Below are 14,112 nucleotides of genomic sequence, written 5' to 3' on the forward strand. Positions count from 1 at the left end.
TTTGTTGTGGTTTACTTTTTCACGGTTACATTCTCTTGATTTTTCAAAGTCCATTTTGAATTTCTTTCGTTGAAATGCAAGAGTTGGAATATTTCAGTAGTGTTTTGTCGTGGTTCACATTGTCACAGTTATATTCTCTTGATTTTTCAAAGTTCATTTTGGATTTCTTTCTTTGAAATGCAAGAGTTGGAATATTTCAGTAGTGTTTTGTCGTGGTTTAACTTGTCACAGTTACATTCTCTTGATTTTTCAAAGTCCATTTTGAATTTCTTTCGTTGAAATGCAAGAGTTGGAATATTTCAGTAGTGTTTTGTCGTGGTTTATCTTGTGGCAGTTACATTGCATGGATTTTTCAAAGTTCATTTTGAATTTCTTTCGTTGAAATGCAAGAGTTGGATCATTTCAGCAGTGTTCTTTTGTGATTTACCTTCTAAAAGTTACATTCTCTTGATTTTTCAAAGTTAATTTTGAATTTCTTTCCTTGAAATGCAAGAACTGGAATAATTCGGTAGAGTTATGTTATGGTTTATCTTGTCATAGTTACATTCTCTTGATTTTTCAAAGTTCATTTGGATTTCTTTTGTTGAAATGCAAGAGTTGGAATATTTCAGTAGTGTTTTGTCGTGGTTTACCCTGTAATACTTACATTCTCTTGATTTTTTAAAGTTCATTTTGGATTTGTTTCGTTTAAGTGTAAGAGTTGGAATATTTCAATTGTCTTCTGTCATGGTTTACCTTGTCACAGTTACATTCTTTCGATTTTTCAACGTTCATTTTGTATTTCTGTTGTTGAAATGCAAGAGTTGGAATATTTCAGGTGTGTTTTGTCGCGGTTTACCTTGTCACAGTTACATTTTCTTGATTTTTCAAAGTTCATTTTGAATTTCTTTCGTGAAATTCAAGTTGGAATATTTCAGTAGTGTTTTGTAGTGGTTTACCCTGTCACAGTTACATTCTTTTGATATTCTTTCGTTGAAATGCAAGAGTTGGAATAGGTCAGTAGTGTTTTGTTGGATTATACCTTGTCAAACTTACATTCTCTTGATTTGTCAAAGTTCATTTTGGATTTCTCTCGTTGAAATGCAAGAGCTAGAATATTTCATTAGCGTTTTGTCGTGGTTTACCTTGTCACACTTACATTCTCTTGATTTTTCAAATTTAATTTCGAATTTCTTTCATTGAAATGCAAGAGTTGGAATATTTCAGTAGTGTTTTGTCGTGGTTTACCATGTCACAGTTACATTCTCTTGATTTTTCAAAGTTCATTTTGGAATATTTCAGTAGTGTTTTGTCGTGGTTTACCTTGTCACACTTACATTCTCTTGATTTTTCAAAGTTCATTTTGGATTTCTTTCGTTTAAATGCAAGAGTTGGAATATTTCAGTAGTATTTTGTCGTGGTTTACCTAGTCACAGTTACATTCACTTAATTTTTCAAAGTTCATTTTGGATTGATTTCGATGAAATGCAAGAGTTGGAATTTTTCAGTAGTGTTTTGTCGTGGTTTACCTTGTCACACTTACATTCTCTTGATTTTTCAAAGTTCATTTTGGATTTCTTTAGTTTAAATGCAAGAGTTGAAATATTTCAGTAGTGTTTTGTCGTGGTTTACATTGTCACAGTTACATTCTCTTGATTTTTCAAAGTTCATTTTGGATTTCTTTACTTGAAATGCAAGAGTTGAAATATTTCAGTAGTGTTTTGTTGTGCTTTACCTTGTCACTGTTAGATTCTCTTGATTTTTCAAAGTTCATTGTGGATTTCTTTCGTTGAAATGCAAAAGTTGGAATATTTCAGTTGTGTTTTATTGTGGTTTACTTTGTCGCACTTACATTCTCTTGATTTTTCAAAGTTCATTTTAGATTTCTTTCATTGAAATGCAAGAGTTGGAATATTTCAGTAGTGCTTTGTCGTGGTTTACCTTGTCACAGTTACATTCTCTTGATTTTTCAAAGTTCATTTTGGAATTTCTTTTGTTGAAATGCAAGAGTTAGAATATTTCAGTAGTGTTTTGTTATGGTTTACCTTGTCACAGTCACATTCTCTTGATCTTTCAAAGTTAATTTTGAATTTAATTTGTTGAAAATCAAGAGGTGGAATATTTCTTCCTTTGTTCGAGGAGTTTTAATATGACACAGTTTTACTTAATTGATGTTTTTAATTTCATTATTGATTTTTCTTGTGGTATTGTTAGATAAGGTAAGTTTTGATAGTGTTTTGCGACGGTCTAGAGAATCTCTCCGTAATTCTCAAGATTTTTGGGATATCGTTTCGAATGTCTGTCATTGAATTTCTAGAGTTAGTATGTTTTAGTGGTGTGCTGTTATGCTTCACCTTGTCACAGTTACATTCTCTTGATTTTTCTAAGTTGATTTTGAATTTTTTCATTGAAATGCAAGAGTTGGAATATTTCAGTAGTGTTTTGTTGTAGTTTATCTTGTCAAAGTTATATTCTCTTGATTTTTAAAATTTCATTTTTGATTTTTTTCATTGAAATGCAAGAGTTGGTATATTTCAGTAGTGTTTTGTTGTGCTTTACCTTGACACTGTTACATTCTCTTGATTTTTCAAAGTTCATTTTGAATTTATTTCGTGAAATGCAAGAGTTGGAATATTTCAGTAGTATTTTGTCATGGTGTACCTTGTCACAGTTACATTCTCTTGATTTTTCAAAGTTCATTTTGGATTTATTTCGTTGAAATGCAAGAGTTGGAATATTTCAATAGTGTTTTGTCTTGGTTTACCCTGTCACAGTTACATTATCTTGATATTCTTTCGTTGAAATGCAAGAGTTGGAATATTTCAATAGTGTTTTCTCGTGGTTTACCTTGTCAAACTTACATTCTCTTGATTTTTCAAAGTTCATTTTTGAATTTCTTTCGTTGAAATGAAAGAGTTCGAATATTTCAGTAGTGTTTTGTCGTGGTTTACCTTGTCACAGTTACATTATCTTGATATTCTTTTGTTGAAATGCAAGAGTTGTAATATTTCAGTAGTGTTTTGTAGTGGTTTACCTTGTCACACTTACATTCTCTTGATTTTTCAAAGTTCATTTTGGATTTCTTTTGTTGAAATGCAAGAGATGAATTATTTCAGTAGTGATTTGTTATGGTTTACCTTGTCGCAGTTACATTCTCTTGATTTTTCAAAGTTCATTTTTGAATTTTTTTCGTTTAAATGCAAGAGTTGGAATATTTCAGTAGTGTTTTGTCGTGGTTTACCTTGTCACTGTTACATTCTCTTGATTTTACAAAGTTCATTTTGGATTTCTTTCGTTGAAATGCAAGAGTTGGAATATTTCAGTAGTGTTTTGTCGTCGTTTACCTGGTCAAACTTACATTCTTTTGATTTTTCAAAGTTCATTTTGGATTTCTTTCGTTGAAATGCAAGAGTTGGAATATTTCAGTAGTGTTTTTTCGTGGTTTACTTTGTCACAGTTACATTCTCTTGATTTTTCAAAGTTAATTTTGGATTTCTTTCTTTGAAATGCAAGAGTTGGAATATTTCAGTAGTGTTTTGTCGTGGTTTACTTTGACACTGTTACATTCTCTTGATTTTTCAAAGTTCATTTTGGATTTATTTAGTTGAAATGCAAGAGTTGAAATATTTCAGTAGTGTTTTGTTGTGCTTTACCTTGTCACTGTTAGATTCTCTTGATTTTTCAACGTTCATTGTGGATTTCTTTCGTTGAAATGCAAAAGTTGGAATATTTCAGTTGTGTTTTATTGTGGTTTACTTTGTCGCACTTACATTCTCTTGATTTTTCAAAGTTCATTTTGGATTTCTTTCATTGAAATGCAAGAGTTGGAATATTTCAGTAGTGTTTTGTTGTGGTTTAACTTGTCACACTTATATTCTCTTGATTTTTCAAAGTTCATTTTGGAATTTCTTTTATTGAAATGCAAGAGTTAGAATATTTCAGTAGTGTTTTGTTATGGTTTACCTTGTCACAGTCACATTCTCTTGATCTTTCAAAGTTCATTTTGAATTTATTTCATGGAAATATATAGGTAAGATCATTTCGATAGTTTCGTATTAGGGCTTACCTTTTTAAACTTACATACTCTTGTTGTTCTAATGTACAATTTCGGATTTTTCTTGTTGCAATTTCGAATTTGGATTATTTCAATAGTGTTTTGTAATGGTTTTCCTGTAGAGTGAAACTTACTAATGTTGTTTCGAAGTTCATTTTGGATTTCTTTCGTTGAAATGCAAGAGTTGGAATATTTCAGTAGTGTTTTGTTGTGCTTCACATTGTCAAAGTTACATTCTCTTAATTTTTCAAAGTCCATTTTGGATTTCTTTCATTGTAATGCAAGAGTTGGAATATTTCAGCAGTGTTTTGTTGTAGTTTACATTGTCACAGTTACATTCTCTTGATTTTTCAAAGTTCATTTTGGATTTCTTTCATTGTAATGCAAGAGTTGGAATATTTCAGTAGTGTTTTGTTGTGCTTTACCTTGACACTGTTACATTCTCTTGATTTTTCAAAGATCATTTTGAATTTCTTTCGTGAAATGCAAGAGTTGGAATATTTCAGTAGTGTTTTGTCATGGTGTACCTTGTCACAGTTACATTCTCTTGATTTTTCAAAGTTCATTTTGGATTTCTTTCGTTGAAATGCAAGAGTTGGAATATTTCAGTAGTGTTTTGTCGTGTTTTACCTTGTCACAGTTACATTCTCTTGATATTGTTTTGTTGAAATGAAAGAGTTGGAATATTTCAGTAGTGTGTTGTCGTGGTTTACCTTGTCAAACTTATATTCTCTTGATTTTTCAAAGTTCATTTTGTATTTCTGTTGTTGAAATGCAAGAGCTGGAATATTTCAATTGTGTTTTGTCGTGGTTTACCTTGTCACAGTCACATTCTCTTGATATTCTTATGATGAAATGCAAGAGTCGGAATATTCAATAGTGTTTTCTCGTGGTTTACCTTGTCAAACTTACATTCTCTTGATTTTTCAAAGTTCATATTGGATTTCTTTTGTTGAAATGCAAGATTTGAAATATTTAATTAGTGATTTGTTATTGTTTACCGTGTCGCAGTTACAGTCTATTGATTTTTCAAATTTCATTTTTGAATTTTTGTATTTTAAATACGATAGTTAGAATATTTGAATTGTGTTTTTTCGCGGTCTAACTATACAATCTTACAAACTATTGATTTTTCTTATTTTATTTTGGTTTTCTTTCACCGAAATGCAAGTGTTGTAAGATTTCATTATTTTCTTTTTATTCTTTTACTATTAACACTTAAAATCTTTTTATTTTTAAAAGTTCATTTTTGGATTTCTTTTGTAGAAATGCAAGAGTTGGAATATTTCAGTAGTGTTATGTCGTGTTTTACCTTGTCACTGTTACATTCTCTTGATTTTTCAAAGTTCATTTTGGATTTCTTTCGTTGAAATGCAAGAGTTGGAATATTTCAGTAGTGTTTTGCTGTGGTTTATCTAGTCACAGTTACATTCTCTTGAATTTTCAAAGTTCATTTTGGATATCTTTCGTTGAAATGCAAGAGTTGGAATATTTCAGTAGTGTTTTGTCGTGGTTTACCTTGTCACACTTACATTCTTTTGATTTTTCAAAGTTCATTTTGGAATTTTTTTCCTTGAAATGCAAGAGTTGGAATATTTCAGTAGTGTTTTGTTGTGGTTTACTTTGTCACTGTTACATTCTCTTGATTTTTCAAAGTTCATTTTGGATTTCTTTTGTTGAAATGCAAGAGTTGGAATATTTCAGTATTTGTCGTAGTTTAACTTGTCACACTTACATTCTCTTGATTTTTCAAAATTCATTTTGGATTTCTTTCGTAGAAATGCAAGAATTGGAATATTTCAGTAGTATTTTGTTGTGGTTTACCTTGTCACACTTATATTCTCTTGATTTTTCAAAGTTCATTTTTATATTTCTTTCGTTGAAATGAAAGAGTTGGAATACTTCAGTAGTGTAAAATTAAATAACTAAATAACTTTATCAAAATTTTTACGTAAATAAAATTAAATAACTTTCGAGAAAGCCATTTAACCAAATAAAAGTATATTAATATGCAAATTTTGTTTCAATTATTCATGTACGGTGAGCCAAGATCAAAACCTGCATTTATTCAAAAACGTTCAAAAATTAAATAAAAAAACAAGTTTTTTTAACTGAGAGGAAGGAACGACGTTAAAACTTAAAAAGAACAGAAATTATTCCTTATATGAAAGGGGCTGTCCCCTCTTTAACGCCTCGCTCTTTACGCTAAAGTTTGACTTTCTCACAACTCAATTTTTTTATACAATGAAAAACTTTAGCGTAAAGAGCGTGGTGTTAAGGAGGGGACAGCCCCTTCCATATAAGGAATAATTTCTGCTCGTTTTAAGTTTTAACGTCGTTCCTTACTTTCAGTTAAAAAAACTTTTTTTTTTATTTAATTGGTCAAAGGGATAACTATTTAACCGCAGTTATTTGGCTATTATTGATTACTGTTGTGGCAGTCCTGATCATGGCTAAATGTCGATTTGATGCCCTTTTTGTCAAATATTGCCAGAATTAAAAAAATTTTCTAAAAATTGTTTTTCTGTTTATGAATGAACAAGACCTATGCAGTAGCAATGGCTCTGGAAGAGCTTTATTACGCCTGAATTAACAGCTACAACCTAGTAAAGAGTAGTTCGCTGCCTATATTAATCGAAATTTTAAAAGCGCCTTTAAAAAAGCCATCCAATTTTAATTCTGTAATTAAAGATTTTATTTCGTTTCTTACTAATTGCTAATGTTAATGAAAAAACAAATTGCCATAAATTTTTAAAATAGATTAAAACCAATCGGAAATAGTCACACGTCAGAACAAAAAACACATTATTGGAATAGTCAAAACACTTAAAACGGAAATTTTCATTCCCTAAGCCTGAAAACCCAAAGAAATCCCCGAGTCTTTTTTACCTTCTGCTAGAATGATACTCGAAAATCGGAAAGAGAGCTGTTTAAAATGATGTCAAAACAATTATTCAACTTTATGTCAATTTTTTGCATAAGGATAAATTTTCCATGCTGAAGAAGTTGAGTTAATCTCAGAAAAACCAACCAGTAGCGAAAAAAGTAAAAGTGAAAAAACCGGTAAAACTAGATACTGGTCATAAGTTATTATAATAATAACTATTTTGTATTTACGCTTAAAAAATAAAGTTCTTCTAATGGGACTAAATAGCAAAGATGATACTTGAAATGAAAAAAAATATTTCTTCAAAGTTTATGTAACTAACTCGTGATAGACAAATAAAAGTGAATGGCTGTTTTTAACAAAGTAAACTTAGCCGTAATATTACCCAATGTTTGTTAAACTCTGCAAAAATTACTGAGAATAGAACCAAAGCAAATAACGGATTAGGAGCTGAAATGTCGGAAAGTCGTTGGAAGATCTAAGAAACCAAAGCAAGGTCAGTTTTAATAAAGCACTAGTTTTACACAATTCTACAAACCAGCATTGTAGATATGTGCTACACAAACTTAGACCTCTAAAAAAAATTTCTTATATAATTTTTGTGGCTAGTAATTCAATATCAGTTGAAAAGAATTTTTTCTCATTTTAACCTACATAAGGCAAAGCGCCTATTATACAACTTCACAAACAAAAACAAAAAAATACATAGTGGACATAGGAGTGATGGTGAGTGATCACCTGGATTCAGAAAATGAGCTTGATCCAGTTCAAAATGTGAAAAAACAAGGCTCTAAAATTACGGCCGGATTTAAAGCTTTTACACTCCTAGGCCCAAGCGTTGTTGCCGCTCCATTTTTGCAAGATTTTAGGGGAAATCCCAAAAATTCGAGAAATTCCTGTGCTGTTTTAAGATCACATTTCCGTGAATAGATCACAAACCTGGCGTTTTGACGATGGATCACATCAGTCCAGATTTAGTTAAGAAATTAACTTTAAAAAAAAAGCTTTTTTTAACTTAAAGTAAGGAGCGAAATTAAAACTTAAAACGAACAGAAATTATTCCGTATATGAAAGGAGCTGTCCCCGCCTCAACGCGTCGCTCTTCGCGCTAAAGTTTTTTATTCTTTAAAAAAAAGCTGTGAGTGAGTCAAACTTTAGGGTCAAGAGCGAGGCGTTGAGGAGGGGACAACCCCTTTCATATGCGGAATATTTTCTGTTCGTTTTAAGTTTTAATATCGCTCCTTACTTTCAGGTAAAAAAAACTTGATTTTTTTTAGTTAATTACGAATACAATCAAACTTGTTCAAGCTGCTGTGGAATCTCAGAGAGTTCAAAAATTTGATCTGATTTCAATACAAATTCCAAGATCCGGCAGTGAGAGTCGAAAATCCATTAATAATATTTATAAATTTTGTGACAGAAGTCTTGTAGTGAAAATTGTTGTCATTATATAGTTAAAACCGAATCAAAATCAAAAATCGTATTGCAAATAAAAAAAAGCTACTAGATACTACAACTCGATTCTACAACTCCGACTCGAAAACCCTGGAAAAAATGCAAAATTTTCTTGTACTTTTAGGAAGCCCCGTTGCTCCAGATCATGGAAGAATTAAAGAAGGCAGATGCAATTGCTTATGCATGCTTCAATGAGGCAATGCCTTTAGCCCTAATGCTCCATCAGGTAAGCTGTTTCTATCTTGGGGTGACCTCATCTTCGAATTGGATCAGTTCTGTTCAGGTTATTTAATTAAATAAAAACGTCATACCATCAATAAAAGTGTCCCAATCAAGCGTCGTCAAACTCTCAATTGAAGTTTGCTGTTTTGTGTCATATAAGCTTCAAAACAACAAATGATTAAGCAGTAGTAGATTCAGGAGAGTGCATATATGTAGGGGTAGATTTGAGAAAGTTTCTGCTGCGCTGGAACTCACAATGACATAGAAAAGTGGGTGGTGGTACCTATCATTGCTCACCCTTCCAGTTAGTTTATAAAAAGTACTGCATTGATAGGACCTTCTTCTCTGACAAAAGTCCATTACTGCGTGGATGTGAGTGTATTTAAGAAATGAAAGGAATTAGAGTAGCTTTAGAATAATTTTTCATTAATTTTGAAAGCTAGTAATGATACACTGGGATTTATCTCCGCTTATCAAAACGAGACCTAGAGTTAGCTTTATGCTGTAGGGAGCCTCGACACTCGTCAGTTTTGTATATATTTGAGTGTCTAATTACGCCTTAGCATATTCTTTGGTCTCATGTCATGAAGAATCGCTTCTTTTTTTATTCGTAGCGATTATCATTGTTGCATATTTTTTTAACTCCGTTTTTCATTGTTCTTCACATCCGTTTTGACTTTTTGTTCTTCTAATTGTCACATATCTTCTAACACCATATTTTTTTGTTCTTCACTTTCGTTTTTGATTCGTTCTAATTGTTGTTATTTATTTATAGATTTTTTTTTAAATAGCTCCAAATTTTGTTTCGATAATTTTATCCACATAGGTTACAAGTTTCAGAAAACTCGCGTATAGCTTTAATTTTGGGAAAAAATTCATATGAGCAACGTCATCTTTATATAGGCTACATTAGCATTGTAATGATGGCATACTCCAATTCAAAAGTCTTGTACATGTTACAGCTACATATGACGTCACATTAATTATCAGGTTATAGCAAACAATTAGCTTTGGTTGAGGAGGACTATCGGTCTATCTTGAGAAACTCTCTAAGCAATTTTAAAACTCTAGGAAAATATGACAAGAAGACGATTCAAAAACGCAAATTTATGATTATTATAAACTATGTTTCGTTGGAAAAAGAAATTTTGTCCAACTACCTCAAATGTAAAACGTATATGTCCGAGAGAACGATTCGAACGACATAAGTTTTTCAATGAAAATGAAATGGATCGCCTGGAATTCAATCCACGATTAGCTGAAGCAAAGGGTATTGACACATTGCCTAAAATAGTTAATATTCAATATGAATGAGAAAGAAAAATGAAGTTAGAACCATTGCCACCTCAAGAACTTCCAAATTATCTAATTTTGGTTTTTGGATGTCACAAACAGATTGAAAACTTGACTTGTTCTGTCCTAGCTTTATTCAACTTAGACAATTGAACCATCAATAGGCGTAAAGTGTTTAGCTTTAAAGTAGCTAAACAAAAGCGAGGATCAAAGCGAGTCAAAAATGAAAGTGAAGAAGAAAGAATTGTTAGGGTAGGAGAACAACGCTATTGCGATCCTCAACGCCAACAATCTGCGGCGCAAAGCCCAGTACAAACCTAGAGAGATGCCGAAAACTACGCAAGTGTTAATTACAAGTCATTAGGGCTCTTTATCATTGCATATATTCATTTTGGAGCCCTCCGTTTTCTCAAGGAAAGACTGCTTGCATTGTCAGTTTGCTTTGCCACCTTCACAACTTCCAAATAAATTTCTTAGCCTTTTTTTACGATGTCTCTTGCTTTCTAAAGAGTTCCACAAATAAGTCTGAAACTTGATCTCATTTTTCACTATAGCTTCATTTTCCTTACTCTCATCTGATAAAGAAGGATCGAAGTTCTAATTGCTCTATATTAAGAACTTCTGGACGATTCTCCGACAATATTCTCCTTGTTTAGTTTCCACAGCACAGTGGGGAGTGGACTCCTCTTCAGATATGGAGGATTCAAGATTTGCCCGCTCTGTGGAATTGTACATAATCGTCTACTCTCATATTGAAGTAGCTATAGGACTCTCCTCCTGACAAAGAAGATGGAAGTTAAAGAATTGAAAACTGGAACCAGGTCCTGTTGTTTTGGATGGGCTCCAATCTAGCCCCCCACTCAAAGGCGCTACCCCATACTGCCCATCGCTGATGCTTCTGGCGGCTTTGTCTCCTCTCGCCAAGCAACTTGATGACCCAGACACCTGCTAAGACCACAATTTTGACGAAATGCCTACTGTAGGCACCTACTCAACATGGGCAGTTAGGTAAGAGGAACCCAAATAGTGATAAAATCTGATATCGAAAGGACAACGAGACCACTCGAAAGATCAGTGCAAGCTGTGATGATTTTAAATAAGAAAAATGGAGGCTCTAGATTCAGCCCGGTTGAATGGAAAGTAACGGGAGACCGTGCTTCGTTCTACCCCAGGTACTTGGTCTATAACAGGCTGGTATACCTGCGATTCTCGCTCTTGCTTGGCTTCTAACCTCATATTAATATAAATTTCTGTTTCGCCCATTTTGCCATTAATTACGTTTACTTTGATCCTGATTTTGCATAATTCAGGTTAGGTTTATTGATATTTATTAGGTATATAATGTTGCATAATTCAGGAACAACTGCGTTTGTTCCATTGTACGTACCCTCTAAAAGTTCTAAATTATGTATTAGCAGAATTGTCATTCTATTTCATAGTTTTAAGCTTATCTAAATAAATATGATTTAAATAACCCTTGAAAGAGACAAATGGCATGATTCATTTAGTAAATTATTATTTAGTTATTAGGATGACCTCATAAAGTGTGATTCCATATCACAGTTATCACGTTCATGAACATGAAAATGATACATATATGCCCAAATATTCTTTTGGCAAAACCAAGGAATCAAAACTTCCATTTAAAATTCTATGACTATGGTAACTTAATATTGTACTTCTACCTATGAAGAACTGTACTTTACTTTGGTGCTAAGGCTATGTAAATGTATCGGAGTTCAGGTCTAAATATAAATACACAGTACATTTTTCAACTCGGAAGTATAGGAGAATAATATCTCCCATTTCCTGTGGCCTTTTATGCGGTGGCCATTTCCATGTGGCATTTAAAAAAAGGAGAAACCTCTGTGCTACTTAAGCAAAAATATGATTTCCTAAGGTTTTTAAGATTAGGGGCAGAAAACCTCGAGTCAATAGTTTTCAGTCATTGCGATTTTAAACCTTAACTTTTTTCCTAGTATATCCCCGCCTCAGGATGACACGTACTATGATAAATAGTTCTGATATTATAACATGATACCCTATATTAAAGGATTTTTTTTGATAATGTAAAGGATCTATAACTGATGAAATATCTTTGGGAAAAAGCTTTTGAACTATATGCATTCTTGAAAAGCTGTACAATAAAACAAAACAAAACCTTATGAAAACCTCAGAATTGCGGGGAGTCATAAATTTTGGGAAAAGACATGATTCGGGGCCACTCCTCCTGTGAATAAATGTCTTTCCTAGCGTATTTTCTAAATAGTAATTATATCAATCTATTTATTATTTTATTTATTTACTTTATAATTTATTCATTTGCTTACGGATAATGAGGTGTTTTGCATCACAAAAAAGTTTTCCATAAGGAAGGCCAAGATATACGAAAGATTTTTCTTCAGGAACTACAGTTCCATGTATATCAAACAGTTCATGGTAACGAACTGTAAGTAAGGAGCGACCTGGCTCAATAGTAGCCGAAACTGTAAAAACCGAAATTTTGATACCAATAGATACATTGAAAGAATTAGATTTTTATACTGATTTAAAATATATAAGTTTCATCAAGTTTAGTCTTACCTATCAAAATATATGCGCCTCAGAAAATTTGGCTGATTTTAGAAAAAGGGGGACCCCCTAAAAATTATAGAACTTTACTGAAAATCACACCATCATTCAGCTTTTAAGAGAACCCTACTGTAGAGGTTCCAAGCCCCTATCTATAAAAATGTGGAATTTTACATTTTTTGCCAGAAGAAAGATCACGAATGCGCGTTTATTTGTTTTTTTGTTGTTTTTTTTTTGGTTTTTTCCCCAGGGGTGGTCGTATTGACTCAGTGGTCCTAAAATATCGTGGGAGGGCTCATTGGAACGGAAGTTGAAAGTTCTAGTGCCCTTTTTAAGTGACCAAAAATAAATGGAGGGCAGCTAGGCCCCCTCCCACACTCATTTTTTTCCCCAAGTCACCCGATCAAAATTTTGAGATAGCCATTTTGTTCAACATGGTCAAAAATATGATAACTATGTTTTTTAGGATGACTTAATTCCCCGACGTTCCCGGGAGAGGGCTGAAAGATATGAGCCTTACCTAATGTTAACAGATAGTATTGGTTATTGGGAAGTATACAGACGTTTTAAGGGGGGATTTTTTCTGCTAGCGGGGATTATATGGGAGGATCTTTCCATGAAGGAAGTTATCATGGGGGCAGGGACATTGTTATGAAGGGGGCGCCGGACTTCCCATCATTATTAAAGAAAAAGATCAGAAATTAAATAAAAAAACAAGTTTTTCAACTGAAAGTAAGTTGCATCATCAAGACTTAAAACGAACAAAAATTATTACGTATATGATTGGGTTCGCCACCTAGTCAATACCTCGCTATTTAAGCCAAATATTTTTTAGTACTTTCATAAGAGCTATTTATTCTAATTAACGGCCTCTGTGATAAAAGGGTCATTTTTAAAAAATTGGAACAAAATTCGAACTTTAGCTAAAAAAGCAAGGTATTGACTAGGGGGCGAACCCCCTAATATACGTATTAAAAATCTGTGAATATAGAAGTTCGTTGCGTAAGTGAATTCGTAAGTTACGTATAGTTATGTAAAATTAAACAAGTTTCAAGAAAGCTGCCAAAATCAAAACCTGCATTATTACTAATAAAAACGTTTGTAAATAAAATTAAACAAGTTTCGAGAAAGCTATTTAACCAAATAAAAGTAAACTTAATATGCAAATTTTTTTTTAATTATTCATGCACGGTGAGCCAAAATCAAAACCTGCGTTACTTCAAAAATGTTCAAAGATTAAATAAAAAAAAAACAAGTTTTTTTAACTGAAAGTAAGGAACGACGTTAAAACTTAAAACGAAAAGAAATAATTCCTTATATGAAAGGAGCTATCCCCTCCTCAACGCCTCGCTCTTTACGCTAAAGTTTGACTTTCTCACAGCTCTATTTTTTTAAACAATAAAAAACTTTTTCTAAAAAAATTTCTAAAAGCTTACCAAGAATTAAACAAACTGTAATAGGCCTGTAAGAAGAGCAAGCAGAAGGCTCTTTACCTTGTTTTGGAATACAAGAAGTTAGATCCCTACAAAATGACTGCTACATAATTCTGAAACAAAGCAGCTTTACACGATAGGGAAAAAATTAAGAAAAGCTTGGGAGAGCTATGATTCAATTGTTCAGACATGATCCCGTCAATACCCGCAGATTTACC

This window comes from Artemia sp. Qi Xiang Cuo, chromosome 20 (assembly GCF_049724085.1).
Source record: "Artemia sp. Qi Xiang Cuo chromosome 20, ASM4972408v1, whole genome shotgun sequence".
Taxonomy (NCBI): Eukaryota; Metazoa; Arthropoda; class Branchiopoda; order Anostraca; family Artemiidae; genus Artemia; species Artemia sp. Qi Xiang Cuo.